A 14,723-nucleotide genomic window follows, 5' to 3' on the forward strand; every position below is an offset into this window, starting at 1 on the left:
TTTGAGCACACTAGTATTCCATCACCAACATACACCACAATTTGTTCAGCCATTCCCCAATTGAAAGGCATCCCCTCATTTTCCAATTTTTTGCCACTACAAAGAGCACAGCTATGAATATTCTTGTACAAGTCTTTTTACTTATTATCTCTTTGGGGTACAAACCCAGCAGTGCTATGGCTGGATCAAAGGGCAGACAGTCTTTTAGCACCATTTGGTCATAGTTCCAAATTGCCCTCCAGAATGGTTGGATCAGTTCACAACTCCACCAGCAATGCATTAATGTCCTGACTTTGCCTCATCCCCTTCAGCATTCCTTACTTTCCTTTGCTGTCATGTTAACCAATCTGCTAGGTGTGAGATGATACCTCAGAGTTGTTTTGATTTGCATCTCTCTAATTATAAGAGATTTAGAGCACTTTTTCATGTGCTTATTAATAGTTTTGATTTCTTTAATGGAAAATTGTCTAATCATGTCCCTTGCACATTTATCAGTTGGAGAATGCCTTGCTTTTTTTGTACAATTGATTTGCCTCTTGGTAAATTTGAGTAATTAGACCTTTGTCAGAGGTTTTTGTTATGAAGATTGTTTTCCAATCTGTTACTTCCCTTCTAATTTTGGTTACATTGGTTTTGTTTATACAAAAATTTTTAATTTGATGTAAATAAAATTATTTATTTTACATTTTGTGACTTTTTTTAAGTCTTGCTTGGTTTTAAAATCTTTCCTTTCCCAAAGGTCTGACATGTATACTATTCTGTGTTCACATAATTTACTTATAGTCTCCTTTATGTTCAAGTCATTCACCCATTCTGAGTTTATTTTGGTGTAGGGTGTGAGATGTTGATCCAAACATCATCTCTCCCATACTGTCTTCCAATTTTCCCAGCAGTTTTTATCAAATAATGGGTTTTGGTCCCCCAAACCGGGATCTTTGGGCTTGTCATAGACTGTCTTTCTGAGGTCACTTACCCCAAATCTATCCCACTGATCCTCCTTTCTGTCTCTTAGCCAGTACCAAATCGTTTTGATGACCACTGCTTTATAGTATAGTTTGAGATATGGTACTGCAAAGTCACCTTCCTTCGCTTTTTTTTTTCATGATTTCCCTGGATATCCTTAATCTTTTGTTCTTCCAAATGAACTTTGTTGTGTTTTTTTCTAATTCATTAAAAAAGTTTTTTCATAGTTTGATTGGTAGGGCACCAAATAAGTAAATAAGTTTGGGTAGGATGGTCATTTTTATTATTTTTGCTCATCCTGCCCATGAGCAGTTAATGTTTTTCCAATTGTTTAGTTCTAGTTTTGTGTGGAAAGTGTTTTGTAGTTGTGTTCATATAGTTCCTGTGTTTGTCTCAGCAGATAAATTCCTAAGTATTTATATTGTCTAGAATGATTTTAAATGGAATTTCTCTTTCTAATTCTTGCTGATGAAATGGGTTAGAGATATATAGAAATGCTAATGACTTATGCGGGTTTATTTTGTATCCTGCAACTTTGCTAAAGTTGTTGATTATTTTGACTAGCTTTTTCGTTGTTTCTCTGGGCTTCTTTAAGTAGATCATCATATTATCCACAAAGAGTGATAGCTTGGTCTCCTCATTGCCAATTTTAATACCTTCAATTTCTTTTTCTTCTCTAATTGCTACAGCTAGTGTTTCTAGTACAATGTTATATAATAGAGGTGATAATGGGCATCCTTGTTTCCCTCCTGATCTTATTGGGAATGTATCTAGTTCATCCCCATTGCAGATGATGTTAGCTGATGGTTTTAGATATATACTGTTTACTATTTTTAGGAAAGGCCCTTCTATTCCTATACTTTCTAGTGTTTTCAATAGGAATGAGTGTTATATTTTGTCAAAGGATTTTTCTGTGTCTATTGAGATAATCATGTGATTTTTGTTGGTTTGCTTATTGATATGGTCAATTAATAAAAGTTATACTTATCTCACAGGTAGTACCAAAAACAGGCAGGTAGGCTAGATATAGACAGTGGATCATAGATTGCCAACCCCTGCTTTAAGAAACCTCTTCCGGAGTTCTAGTCTCAGGTTGCAGTATAATCAAGGATTATACTAGAACTAACTGTAACTTACTTGGGAGAATCAATTGTGAGATCTTCAGTGTAAAATTTCATACCTCAAAAATATGGTATCCTCAAAGTAGGACTTGATTGATTATTTGGTTGATTATTCAGACTGAGAAAGTTTTAATAATACAAATTAAACCTAGAAGTATGTGTGTATACATCTTTTTTTTTTCTCTAGGAAAGTCTAATGATTAAACATATCTGCAAACCCCCTATATCTCTCTGTAAATATTGCTTGAGTTCAACAAGATTGGAGTAGAAGACACAGGAAATGGAGCCATCACTAGATTAGAGACTGAGGCACTGTCAGTTAATGATGGTAATGATTAATAGTACTAGTAATGATAATTATAATAATAATAACAAAATTGGCATTTAATAGCACTTTGAGGTTTGCAGAATGATATATATATGTGTGTGTATATATATATATATATATATATACATATATATATATAATTTCATTTGAGCCTCACAACACCCCTGGGTGTCGTGAACCAGCAAGTTTGAGAAAATCATAATACCTTTGCTTTGAGGTCAAGTTTCCTCCAAGGAATGCACCTGTGACATATATGTACAGCACCAGGACTCTTTGGCAAAAAAAAAAAAGTTTCTCATCCTCCACCCCTATTCAGGTCTTGAGTCTTATGTGCATTATTTCTTCCACCAGCTCCTTTTTCTTCTTTTCTTTTTCTTTATTTCCTTAGAAATTGACAGTGTCTGGCACCGAGTAGGTGTTTAATAAAGTTAGTTGAATTATAATTTATATGTTATTGGTCAAAGTATTTACTTCCAGAAGGACCCTCAGAAATCATCCAGGACTGTTTTCATTTCATAGAGAAAACTGAGAATTTGAGACCTCTCTAAGATTTCCAATGATCTCAGTGGCTAAATACAGTGTTCTTTTTTCAGGCTTCATTCTCCTTGATCTCTTGTTGAACTCAAGCAATATTTACAGAGAGATATAGGGGGTTTGCAGTTTTTTTATATTGTTGACTGTCTCTTCCAGGATATTTGATTCTTCCTTGGCTTCTAAGGCAATATTCTTCTCTGACTTTTTCTCCTACTCCTTTGAACTCTCTTCAGTTTCCTTTGGTAGATGACCATCTATCTCTTACTATTTAATCATAGGTAAGCCTCCAAGACTCTCCCCTGGACCCCCCTCTCTTCTCTCCATATAGTTTCAACTAAAACCTCTACCTAAATCAATTCTAAATTTCTATCAACAAGAGTAACCTCTACTTAACCAAAGTCTTTTATTCCAGCTGCATAGCAGGAATCTCCCCCTTGGAATCTCCATAGGAATCTCAGATTTGAAATGTTTAAAAGAAAATTCATTAGATTCTCTCCCTGCCCCTATAAGTCTACCTCGTTTCTAAAATTCATTATAAAAGAAGGAAGAAGACACTGCCATATTTCTAGTTTCCAAACTTAGAAGCATTTTTCATTTCTTTTGGATCCCTCATGGCCCATATAGAATTGGTTGCAAAAATCTTATCAATTTTACTACCACAATGTCTTTCACAATTGTTCCCTTCTTCCATTCAGATGACCACTAACTAGTTCATATCTTTTTTAATGATTCAATATGACCATGCAATAGGCTGCTAATTTTTCAATCTGCTTTCAGTCTATTACTTTTAAAATCTAACATTTGCACAGTTGCCAAAGTACTTATCAGCTCATGGAACTCCCTCACTCAAAGATATATAGTGGGTCCCCTATGATTAAATTTAGAATAAAAAAAGAATCCTCAATTTTATAATTTAAGGACCTTCATATTCTGGCTCCGTCTTTGATTTTCAGTCATGTCTGATTCTTTGTGACCTTATTTGGGATCTTCTTGGCAAAGATAGTAGAGCAGTTTGCCATTTCCTTCTCCAGCTCATTTTGTAGATGAGGAAACTGAGGCAAACAAGGTTAAGTGACTTGCCCAGGGACACATATGTAGTAAGATTCTGAGGCCAGATTTGAACTCAGAAAAATGAGTCTTACTATTTCGGAGGCCAGTGCTCTGTCCATTGCACTTTCTAGCTGCCCTTTATTTCACATTCCTACACTTCATACATTCTATGCTTTAATTAGACTAGCCTTATTACTGTTTCTGAAACTCAGAAATCCATCTTCTGCCTTCTTGCATCAGTAGAAGCTCTCACCTGTGCTTGGTATGCACTCTTAATGTCCAAGCAACTTTTGACTCCAGCCAAGGTATAACCAGCTATGGAAAGTTTTTCCTGATCTGTTATAGTTGTTAGTGTTCTTTTTTTTTTCTTCAAATTATCTTGCATTTATTTTTCTGTTTATATAAGATTAGTAACCTAGAGCTGGAAAGGAACACAGAGGTCATTGAGTTCAGACCTATTTTACAAATGTGGAAGATGAAGCCTAGAAAGGAGAATTGACTTACCCAAGGCAGTACTTACTTACCACATGTGGTATTGTGGTATTGGGTAGTAAACATGGGTAGTAAACACCAAAAGGAGGATTCATACTCTAGTCCTCTCACTCTAGAGCCAGGGTTCACTCTGCCTTGTCATGATGACTTGTGTTATGTTATTGTGGAAACAAAGTTCCTTAAGTGCTAGGACTTCATATGTCTCTGTTTTTATTTATGAATACTTATTGCTACATAGTATGGCAGCTAGGTAGCACAGTGGATAGAATACCAGGCCTGGAGTCAGAAAGACTCATCTTTCTGAGTTCAAATATAGCCTCATACATTTACTAGCTGTGTGACTGCTGGGAGCCATCAGGCCACAAAGCCTTGACAGAATCACGTGTGGTAGCTGAGGAGACCACAGAGTGGTCTTTGGCAAGATGTGATTGTCCACCCAGTCCCCCTTTACATGACTTCTTTCATCAATGCCCCTTACCTATGAATTGACATGATTATTATTCTCCCAGTCTCAAAAGAAATAATGCAAGAGCAAAACACCTGTACCCTAATTCTCTAAAAACCTCACCAAAAAGATCAGACCCTTAAACCCAATCCCAGAAAGACTATCATGATTTAACTTTTACTTAGATACATAATTCCCAGCAAGACAGCAGCTATAGGCCAAGCCCAAAACCTTCCCACTCACAGAAACCTATTCTCATTAAGTCAGCATACAAATCAATCATAGAGGCCCACACAATAAGTACAAGTGCATCAAGCTTCAATATGCCTCAGTGACTTGATTATACAAACCAGTAACTCAGGAACTCCCTAGTAAAAACCCCTGAGAAATGACCAGTCTAATATTAAATTTGAATTGTGTTCCCAGTACCCCTCAACCTCAATGATATAATTGTTGAATTGTCTTTTAAGAACTGCTGATTAATTATTCCATTTTATTAAAAACAATAAGTAATTTTCCTTTATTGTTTGTAAGCTCAAAACTTCTCACAGGGTAATGAGAAAATTAAGGCACCTGTGACAAAATCATTTATCTTGTGTTCAACCTTTATTCTGCCTGTAATCACATTATAAAATATAGAATGTTAATCAAGTGATTTGTTCAAAGTTAATGTATCACTTTTCCAATTATCTCTCTTTGAACATGTATGTTAGGTAATGTATTTGAGTGCCAAGAAAATGGATATAAAAATAAAAACCAGGCAAGGGGATGGTAGAGCAGCTATCAGATGCAAAGCAGTCCAATTGCCATAATGATTAAGCTGTCTTCCATTGGGTCTTTATTTTGACTGATCGTTTGCCACCAGTCAGGAACCCCTGGAGTCATGGGTGAGGCTGGAACCTGCGCGTGCCATTTCTGGTGCCAGAACAGGACCATTCCTAGCTAAATAAGTCCCCTTCCCCAACCCTAAAAGTTTGAGAAAATCACTCAACCCTGCTTACCACAGTTCTCATTTGTAAATTGAGCTGGCAAACCACTCTAGTATCTTTGCCACGAAAACTCCAAATAAAGTCAGGAAGAGAATTCAACTGAAATGACTGAACAAAATACTGCTATAGTACCCTGTACTTATGTGGTGCTTGATGAATTTTATTGAATTAATTGAATTGAGTTAAATTAAGTGACTTTTTCTCTTCTGTTATTCATAAGTTCCAAGAGATTAAGGATATTCTTTTGTTCCTGATGATATTTATGTTATCAAAATCAATCAACAAATATATTACTTCTCCTTTTCCTGTTCAAGAGCTACTCAACAAATCTTGTTCTTAATCACTGAGTACTCCTGGCATTAAGCAGTTTGTGGGAATAGCTGAAAAAGTTGTGGTGTGTAGATATAAGAATTATGAATATTTTGAAGAAGTAGATCTATATAAACTCATATAAAGTAAGTAGAACAAGGGAAACCAATATATAATGTCTACATGCCCACATCTCTCCATGACACTTCCATTACCCATCATTACTCTTCTGGAAACTGGTTGCCTAGGCTCTCTCTACATGACAAGTAGCATGAGACACCATCTGGGCCTGTTCCCCCATCAATCAAAACAATGGTATCCATGGACTTATGGAATAGTGTGAATGAACATTTTAATCACTTTTTTTTTAGTTTTTTATTTTATTTTATTTTATTTTATATTATTTTTTGTTTACAATAGTCACTTTATTATCCCCCCTCCCCACCACACACCCTTGTCACAGCCGACGCACAATTTCATTATTTATTACTTCTGTCCTTGATCTAACCTATTTCCATGTTGTTGTTTGCACTAGGATGTTCATTTAGAGTCTACATCCCCAACCATATCCCTTCTACCCATGTATTCAAGCAGTTGAATTTCTTTGGTGTTTTTACTCCCACAGTGTTTCCTCTGAATGTGGATAATGGTTTTTCTTGTACATTCCTCCAAGTTGTTCAGGATCACTGCATTGCCACTAATGGAGAAGTCCATTACATTCAATTGTACCACAGTGTATCAGTTTCTGTGTACAATGTTTTCCTGATTCTGCTCCTCTCACTCTGCATCAATTCCTGGAGGTTATTCCAGAGCCCCATGAAATTCCTCCACTTTATTATTCCTTTGAGCACAATAGTATTCCATCACCAACATATACCACAATTTGTTCAGCCATTCCCCAATTGAAGGACATCCCCTCATTTTCCAATTTTTTTGCCACCACAAAAGCGCAACTATGAATATTTTTGTACAGGTCTTTTTTTTTTTATGATCTCTTTGGGGTACAAGCCCAGCAGTGCTATGGCTAGATAAAAGGACAGACAATCTTTTAGCACCGTTTGGTCATAGTTCTAAATTGCCCTCCAGAATGGTTGGAACAATTCACAACTCCACCAGCAATGCATTAATGTCCCCACTTTGTCACACCCCTTCAACATTCATTAATTTCCTTTTCTATCATGTTAGCCAAATTGCTAGGTGAGAAGTGATACCTCAGATTTGTTTTGATTTGCATTCCTCTGATTATTAGAGCTTTAGAGCATTTTTTCCTGTGCTTATTAATAGCTTTGATTTCTTTAATAGAAAACTGCCAATTCATGTCACTTGCCCATTTATCAATTGGAGAATGGCTTCATTTTTTGTACAATTGGTTTAGTTCTTTATAAATTTGAGTAATTAGACCTTTGTCAGAGGTTTTTGTAATGAAGATTGTTTCCCAATTTGTTGCTTCCCTTCTAATTTTGGTTACATTGGTTTCGTTTGTACAAAAATTTTTAATTTGATGTAATCAAAATTATTGATTTTACATTATGTGATTTTTTTCTAGTCCTTGCTTGGTTTTAAAGTCTTTCCTTTCCCAAAAATCTGACAAGTATACTATTCTGTGTTCACAAAATCTGCTTATAGTCTCCTTCTTTATGTTCAAGTCATATCTTTTGTACTTGGTTGCAATGATTTTATGTCCTAATACATGGTCAATCTTTGTGAATGTACCATGTGCTGCTGAAAAGAAGGTATATTCCTTTTTGTCCCTATTTATTTTCCTCCATATATCTACTAACGCTAATTTTTCTAAGATTTCATTTACTTTTCTTACCTCTTTCTTATTTTTTTTGTTTGATTTATCTAGTTCAGATAGAGGAAGGTTCAGGTATGCTACTAGTATAGTTTTTCTATCTATTTCATCCTTGAGCTCCACTAGTTTCTGCTTTAGAAATTTGGATGCTATGTCATTTGGTACATACATGTTGAGTACTGATATTTCCTCATTGTCTATACTGCCTTTTATCAGGATGTAATTACCTTCCCTATCTCTTTTAACTAGATTTATTTTTACTTTGGTTTTGTCAGATATAATGATGGTGACTCCTGCATTCTTTTTATCAGTTGATGCCCAATAGATTTGCCTCCATCCTCTTACTTTCACCCTATGCATATCTACCTTCCTCATGTGTGTTTCTTGCAGACAGCATATGGTAGGGTTTTGGATTCTAATCCACTCTGCTATTTGCTTGTGTTTTATGGGTAAGTTCATTCAATTCACATTCAGATTCATGATTACCAGCTGTGTATTTATCAGCATTTTGATTTCTAATCCTAGTTCTGCCTTTTCTTCTTACACTATTTCCTTCTACACCAATGTTTATTTTTAATCAGTCCCCGTAGTTCCTCCCTTATTTTCCTTCCCATTCTACCCCCTCCCTTCTTTCACCCCTAATTTTCTTTGCAGTCTTTTTAAAACTACTCCCCCCCCTCTCCCTCCCTTATACTGCTTCCCTCCCCAACAGTCCATTTGTTATCCTTCTAATCACCTATAGGGCGCAAATCTATTCTCTGCCTCAATGGATTGGATGTTCTTCCCTCTTTGGGTCAATTTCAAATGCACATAAGAGTTTAGTTTTCCTGGCTCCAACTTCTTTACCCTTCCAATGTATTAATGTTCTCCCCCCTCTTGCCATGAGCTTCTTTGTGACATATAAATTACCCCCATTTGTTTCTTTTCCCATTTCTTTTAGTATTAACCTCTTTTTTAGCTCTAATTGTGTGTGTGTATATATACACACACATGTATATGTATTTATGCATACATATATCTATATACATATTTATTTCTTATTATTTCATCCTATACAGTATGTAACTGTTTCCTCTAAGTGTAATTCTTCTAGTTTCCCAGGTGATAACAGTTTTTAAAATTACCAATGACCTCTTTTCTTATAGGGATACATATCATTTTAACTTATTGAGTCTCTTAAATTGTTTTTTTGTTTTGTTTTTCTTTTTCCCCTCTTTTTTAATTACCTTTTGATGGTTCTCTTGAGTTCTGTGCTTGGACATCACATTTTCTGTTCAGGTCTGGTCTTTTCTTTACAAATTCTTGGAATTCTTCTATTTTGTTGAATGACCATACTTTCCCCTGTAAGAATATAGTCAGTTTTGTTGGGTAGTTGATTCTTGGTTTTAGGCCTAGTTCCCTTGCTTTCTGGAATATCATGTTCCATGCCTTTCAATCCTTCAGTGTAGATGCAGCCAGATCCTGTGTTATCCTCACTGTGGTTCCATGGTATCTGAATGACTTTTTCTTGGCAGCTTTTAATATTTTTTCTTTGGTCTGATAGTTCTTGAATTTGGCTATAACAATCCTGGTTGTTGTCAGTTGGGGATTAAGTAAAGGAAGTGATCTGTGGATTCTTTCAATCTCCACTTTTCCCTCTTGTTCTAAAATATCAGGGCAATTTTCTTGAATACCTTCCTGTAGTATTATGTCCAGGCTTTTTCTTTTGTCAAGTTCTTCTGGTAGAGCAATGATTCTTAATTTGTATCTCCTCGAATGATTTTCTAAATCTTCTGTTTTGTGAATGAGATGTTTCATATTTTCCTCAATTTTTTTCATTCTTTTGGTTTTGTTTTATAGTGTTCTGCTGCCTTGTGAGGTCACTTATTTCTAGTTGTTGTATTCTGGTTCTTAAAGACTGGATTTCATCCCTGGCTTTTTGATCATCCTTCTCATTCTGGTCTGATTTTCTTTGGAGGTCATCTTTTATCCTCTTTGCCTCATCTTTCATCTCCTTTGCCTCATTTTCAAGCTGGTTGATTTTGGCTTTCAAGACACTATTTTGTTTCCAAATGACTTACCTTAGTTTTTAAGTTCTTTTCCTAATTTTCTTCAGCCTCTTTTAATTGTGTTTTGAATTGCATTTTGAGTTCTTCAAAAGCCTGTATCCAATTCACTGGGATTTCTGATTTTTTGTTTGCTGATCACTCCCCCTCTATTTCGTTTGCTCTTTGCTCATTACCTGTACAGAAGCTGTCTATTATAATTTCTTTCTTCTTTTTCTGTTGTTTGCTTGTATATACCCCTTCTTTGATCCCCATATTTGTATGTGCTCTTGCTCCTCTCATTTTTTTGGTTTTGGGGGTTTCTGTCCGTCTCCCCTCTTGGATCTTTGACAGAAGGTCTCTCCCTGCAGTCTGTGGGGGAGGGGTGTTGTAGTTTGAGCTTCCCTATCCTCTGGAGGCTCTTCATTGGATTAAATTAAAATCCAAAAGTCTGTGAGGGAGGGTTGTTGGAGTTTGGGCTTCCCTGACCTCTGAAGACTTTTGATGGGATTAAGTTCAGCTGGGTTAGGTTGGATGTACCCTGAAGCCAAAACCTCCTGGAAGACTAGAGCAATATGGCGGTTCTTCATAGCTCTGTCCAGGCTGCCAGCTCTGTGCTCCCTCTACAGCTCTTTCCCCACCACCTATGTTCAATGCTCTGAGCCTGGCACAGCCCTGCCTGCAAGGTACACCCTCCAGACCAGTGCCTTTGCCCACCCAGAGTTTCCCACTGCCATTGGAGGCTTAGAGCTCAAGGTGGGGGGGGGGGTCCTAGGACTTTCCTTCTGCCTTCCCCTTAAACCAGAGTGTTCTCGGATTCCACCTTTTGGGTGGCGTACCTTTTGGACTGAGTCCAGTAGGAGGTTTACTTGCCTCTGTCTTGTTGTTAGGTTTGATTTTCAGTCTCCTAGGAGCAGTGAGTTTGCGATCAGTAAGGAAGGGTTTTCAGAGGTCTCAACTTCTGTTGCTTCTAAGCCACCATCTATCCAGTCTCTCTTTAATCACTTTCTTAACATAATTTCAAATTGCTTTCCAGATTGGTTAGTTTCCTAATTTTTGGGAAGGCCAGATATATACCTAGTATACCTAGCCTTTGATTTGTAAGGACTCTTCCAAGGAGTACTGCCTTGTACCATGGGCTTCTTAGGTTTCCTTAGCTTTTCTGAGGATGTCTTGTAAATTAACTTTCATTTGTCCAGAGTTCACTAAGGCACAGTCTAGACTCAAATGAGCAATGTATGGTTAAGAATAGTTCTCATTTATATCATACTTTGTTATTAACTAGGTTGTTTATATATCATATATCATATATCACATATCATTTGATCCTGTGAGGCAGATGCTATTTTTTCTTCATTTTATAGGTGAGGAATGAGATACTTTGAATAGTTAATGACTTGAGAAAGAGTCATATAATATCAGAGGTAAGATTTAAACTTAGGTTTTCTTGATTCCCAGTCCAACACTGTATCCATGGCTGAAAGAAAGGTGATGCTTAGAGATCATATAATTTAATATCATTTAGTTTATCTTTGGGGAAACTAAGGCACAGAGAGTATATATGATTTTTCAAGGTTACTTAGCTATCACAAAATTGAAAAGTTGGAAGGAAACTCAATTGTCATCTTGTTGGAATAACTGAAATCATACCCAACAAGTTGTTGTCCAGTCTTCATTTGAAGATTTCTGGTAAAAGGGAATCCAAAAGCAAACCATTTTACCTTGGAAAAGTTTTAATTATCAGGAAGTTTGTTTTCTGATTTCCTTGGCATTGAGCCCATATTCTTCTCTTTTCAGTATCTATTTATTATCCCTACTACTGTTCTCTTTAGTAGGAAGAAAAGTAATACTTGGGGATTGTCCTCTTTCCAGTACTTCTAGTCTTGCTACTAGGGATGCAAGGCTAGCATCCTATGACATTTTTTTGTAAAGGGCCAATCTTACTTGAGGTAAGCCTTGAAGAGAACTGGAAATTCCAAGAGGCAAGGATAAGGAGGGTTCTCACCTAGGACTGGGGGTGGTTTCTGCAAAGAAGAAGGTGGGAAATTAGAGATTATATGCAGATAAAGGTAAGTAAGTCAGTTTGACTGGAAAAGTGAATGAGGATATACAATATGAATGTCTAAAAAAATGAGTTGGAATTCAGGTTGTGAGAGACCTTAAATATAAAACAATAAATATTTTATCCTAGAGGCAATGGTGAGATAGTAATACTTCTTGAGCACAGAAGAGACATTGTCAGAATTGTCCTTCAGGGAAATCACTTCAGTAGCTATGTAGAGAATAGATTAAGTAGGAAAGAGATTGCTGCAGTACCACTGCTATATTCAAAAAGAGAAAAGAACCTACCTCTACAAAAATATTTAAGCAGCTCTTTTTGTGGTGGCAAAGAACTGGAAACTAAAGGGATGTCTATCAATTGGGGAATTGCTGAGTAAATTTTGGTATGTGCTTGTAATGAAATATTAGTATGCCATTAGAAATGACAAAAGACAAGCACAAAAAAACCTGAAAAGACTTGAAGTGATGCAAAATGAAGTGAACAGAACCAGGGGAACACTGTACACAGTGACAGCAAAGATATAGGTTGATCAACTGGGAATGAACAATTATCATTAAGGCAAGGATCTAGGACAATTCCAAGAAACATGACCAAAAAAAAAAAGACATCCATTACTAAATAACGGAAAGATGGATTCAGAATACAAATTGAAACATATCATTCTTTACTTTATTTCCTCCATGGATTGTTGTGTATTGTAAGTAATATGTGTGTTCTTTCATAGCAACATCAACATGAAAATATGTATTATATGATAATCTATGTACAATCTATATCATATTATCTGCCTTCTTGGGGAGGATTAAAAGGAACATAGATTACAAAATGTCAGAAAGTGAACATTGAGCAATTATACTGACATGCAATCTAGAAAAAAATATTTATTTAAAAAAAGGAAAGAGACTGGATAAAGGGAGACCAATAAAAAATCCATCAAAACCGAAGAATGGCTAAACAAATAGTGGTATATAGTTGTGATGGAATATTATTGCATTGTAAAAAATATATATATAAACAAGTTATTTTTTTTAAAAAAGAGGAAAATACCTATATGAAATTATGAAGAGTGAAATGAATGAAACCAACAGAACATTATATACAGTAACAGAAATAGTGTTTGAAAAATGACTTGAGTGTGTTCAACTCCAGAAAAAGAACTGATAAATAGAAATAAGCAAGGCATAGTTTTATATATACATATAATGTATTTGTCAAATGATGCCTTCTCTAATGGCTGGGTAGAGGAGGGAAAGAGATATCTAGGAATTTTAATGTTACAAACAAATTAATGAAAATAAAATAAATAAAAAGGATCTATTGCAATAATCAAAGTAAGAGGTGATGAGCTAAAATTTCATCTTCTGCAAGATTTTCCCAGCCTCCTTGATACTAGTGCTTTTTTAGTGAAATTATCTCCAAGTTATCATGTATATGTGTTGTTTGTAGATAGTTTGCATCTTGTTTCAACCATTAAACTATGAGCTCCTTGAGGATAGGTTTCTTTTTTATGCATTTTAAAAATCCCCAGTAGGTTGCATAGTGGCTGGCAAATGGTGAGTGCTTAGTAAATGTTTTTTGACTTGGTAAATTATGGTTGTGTGAGAAGGGGGAAAGATGTGAGAGATGCATTGGTGTGATGGAAAAGACTTGTTAATGATTGTACCCAGTTCTGCCATGTAGGGCCAAGCTGAGCAAGTCTAATACCTTTTCTATATGACTGACCTTAAAAGGTGAGAAAGAGGGAGATAACTATTATAACAATTGACCCTCTTCCCACATACAAACAAAACTCAAAATCTTTGCTACTCTAGACTAGACTTTCCTGATTGCTGCAAATCATCTTTGAATGGAGAGCTATCATGTCCCCCCTATGTCTAATCTTCTCTAAACAAAATAAACCTAGTTCCTTTCAGTGGAAACTCAAGTTCAGAATTGAGGGAGAAAATGACTTGACTGAAGTTACCAGTCTAAGAAGTGGTGGCTTGCAACACCAAGCCTTCTTATTTTAAGATCTCTCAATGTTCTGTATTTTGCTTCATACCAGGCATACTCTGCCTCTTGTCACAAAACGAAGCTCTAAACTGGTCTTTGGCTTCCCTGGGCAGATGCCTCCTTGTCAGCCATCTCCCCCCCTTTCACTTCTATAGCCAAGATTTTTTTCCTGTTGTGAAGCCCTGGCTCCAGGCCTTGCATTATTTCTCTCTTGGAAGTCTCCTGTCTGGAGCCAGCGTGGTTTGTCTGCTTCCCTGGGTTTGGCTAATAAATTGGGGTCAGAGGGTCACTCAGCAGGGGACCTCACAGACTGTGAGCCTGTGACACCATTTTTATTAGTTTTTACTTCACCTCACATTTCAGAGGCTGGGATGCCATCCCAATGGGGCCCTCGCGATTGCTCAGTAACTAAGATTTTGTAATCTACAATTTGACAAGGTCATTTTTTACTGGCAAAGGGGAAAAAAAAAACCCTCGACATTAATTATACAAGCAAACTGGGGGCCAGTGCAGTCAGTCTTCTACACCAGCTCCTCCCTATGAAGGGCAGTGGGAAGAAGAGGAGAGGTTACAGCTAGTGTCCTTTGGTGGCCACTGAGGAACCTGCCCGGCCCATCAA

The sequence above is a fragment of the Monodelphis domestica genome, chromosome 1, assembly GCF_027887165.1.
Source record: "Monodelphis domestica isolate mMonDom1 chromosome 1, mMonDom1.pri, whole genome shotgun sequence".
In the NCBI taxonomy this organism is placed as follows: Eukaryota; Metazoa; Chordata; class Mammalia; order Didelphimorphia; family Didelphidae; genus Monodelphis; species Monodelphis domestica.